Source organism: Mastomys coucha, unplaced genomic scaffold (assembly GCF_008632895.1).
Source record: "Mastomys coucha isolate ucsf_1 unplaced genomic scaffold, UCSF_Mcou_1 pScaffold14, whole genome shotgun sequence".
In the NCBI taxonomy this organism is placed as follows: Eukaryota; Metazoa; Chordata; class Mammalia; order Rodentia; family Muridae; genus Mastomys; species Mastomys coucha.
The window spans coordinates 6,234,982-6,237,248 of NW_022196896.1; the positions used below are offsets into that span (position 1 = coordinate 6,234,982).

The 2,267-nt window shown below is 40.9% G+C and overlaps 1 long non-coding RNA gene across 1 annotated transcript; it reads right to left on the minus strand.

Moving 5' to 3' along the window:
* Nucleotides 1-1,349: 1,349 nt before the first annotated feature.
* Nucleotides 1,350-2,008, minus strand: LOC116088986. The gene is made up of 2 exons (XR_004118086.1): nt 1,862-2,008; nt 1,350-1,445 (listed from the first exon to the last, which is right to left on the minus strand). It is a non-coding gene; the product is annotated as an uncharacterized LOC116088986 (long non-coding RNA).
* Nucleotides 2,009-2,267: the final 259 nt, after the last annotated feature.

The window sequence follows — 2,267 nt, forward strand, 5'->3', positions numbered from 1 at the left end:
TTGGAAGTGTATAGTCTCCTGGGAAAAGAAATAGAGCAAGAAGGCTGAGAGCAGAACATCAGCAAGTACTAATTCTCTGTAGAGATGTGGTGGGGTATTATGGGATGGGGGCTGGAAGATTCTAGAAGGTACTCAAAAATGGTAGAAGAGTTTCTGTCAGAATGTACCCTTCTTCTGAGTTTGGGAGACCAGGGGATACAGGTATAAGGATTTGGAGGTACAATTTCAGTGACTAGCACCACTGTTGCCAGGTGTTTTGAGTTTTTAAGAGACGTCACAAATATAGATTATAGAGAAAATTAATATGTATAGAACTAGTAGAACATATATGTGGTTTTGACCCAAACCAAAGGTCATGAATTTTTCTGACATGGAACAGTCAGAGCAGGAGAATTGGAGCTAGAGCCCACGATTCAGACAATACAACGGGAAGTGAAAATTGCCACTGACATAGCTCATGTCCCCAAGGAAGACTGGAGGACAGCAAAGAAGGCTGCTTTGAGTCTTACGAGTGGGTAGTAGATTGCCTTTCTGTGAAGGAATATTCTCCATCAAGGTGCAGTTCCAGTTTACATGAAGACAGCCATGCATCTAAAGACAGAAGAAGCAGAGTTCTGCTGGGTTGCTAATCTTCCTATTGCTAGGATGGCAGATGGGAAGTCTTTAGGAACTAGGACCACCAATTAAAAACATTTCATGAAGAAAATAAAAAAAAGAAAGCTTTCTAAATTACTACATTATTATGGGTGAATTAGGAGAGCAATTTGATGGCTCAGAAAGTGCTTCTGTTTCAATAAGCGTAAAGTATGGATTCTTGCTGAGATTTCTAAGCTGCTTCATCTAAATTATATGCTAAAATAGAGAAACAGATGTTAAATATGATTAAAGCCAATTACAAACGCTACAGTACAGTCCTATGCTTTTTTCCCATCAGTCTCCCTGCTAGCTTAGGTGCCATCCATTCTGCCTTTATTTCTTGTTTTTAACTCCAGAATAAGCAACATGGGGCATTTAAGCAGTCTGGCTACAACCTGGCGGAGATATACAGAATCAAATAGAATTGCTTCAGCAAATTCAAGCAACAGACATGGACATAAGACTTGAGGAGGAGGAAGCCAGCAGATATTATGATTTCACACATAAAGCAGATTATCAACTAGACTGGCCTGATGGACCAGTGCTTGCATCAAAATTGAATTTTGATTTAATTTTCTGGATTTTTGTTCGTAATCCTTTCAGGGAGCTGTTGCTATGTTAAGTATGAAGCCTACATTTTGTCATTTATGGACTGGGAACAGAAGGTAGTCATTTTTGATCACTGTGGCAGAATACTCAAGAAAACAACTTGAGGTCATTGGGTTTATTTTGGCTCATGGTTTGTGAGGTTTTTAGTCCATGGTAAGCTAAATTTACTGGTATGGGAGGTGGTGGCATAGAACATAATACTATGGTGGCAGGTTATGGAGAGAAAGAGAGAGAGAGAAAGAGAGAGAGAGACAGAGACAGAGACACAGAGACAGACAGAGAGACAGAGACAGAGACACAGAGACAGACAGAGACAGAGACAGAGACAGAAACTGATGTCAATCTGTATTCTTCCAAGTCATTTCTAATGATCATATCTTCCCATCAGTCTGCACTCAGCTTTGAATGCATCATGGGCTGATTAAGTTTGATAAAATCCCCTTTTGATGACACTGCCACCTGAGGACCAAGCTCTCAGCACATATGCCCATGAAGGACACTTCATATTTAACATGCCTCAAGACAAAGGCCGTCAGTTTAATTACACAATTTTGGTAGGCTGGGACACGTAGCAAGCAGGAGTGCAGCAGCTCCCAGGACTTGCTGTTCCACCTACCTCCAGGTTCCCTTGTACTTCTGCTGGGTCAGTGTGCAAGCTCGGGCTTTCTCTCTGGCAGAGTTCTCTGTTGACTCATGGAACAAGCCCCTCAAAAGCTTAAGCTTGTTATCCCCTTTTCATATTCAGTCCTTCCTATCTCCTTCAGTCTCCCAGGATTCTCTTCTCAAGTGTCCTGAAGGGAAATCTTTTAGTTTCTGATTATATTTTTAGACCAGATTGATATCTGATCTCTGGATTTCCTAGACTCATGTCAGATGACTATAACTGGGCCATTAGTTTTTAGAAGGGATTTATGAGCCACTTGATAACAAAAGGTGCTTGTCTCTGTTCCAGTAACAGTGAATCTGAAGGAAGAATTGGATGGTATTGTGAACTGTACTCTTTCTCTGAAATTTGTTGTCCT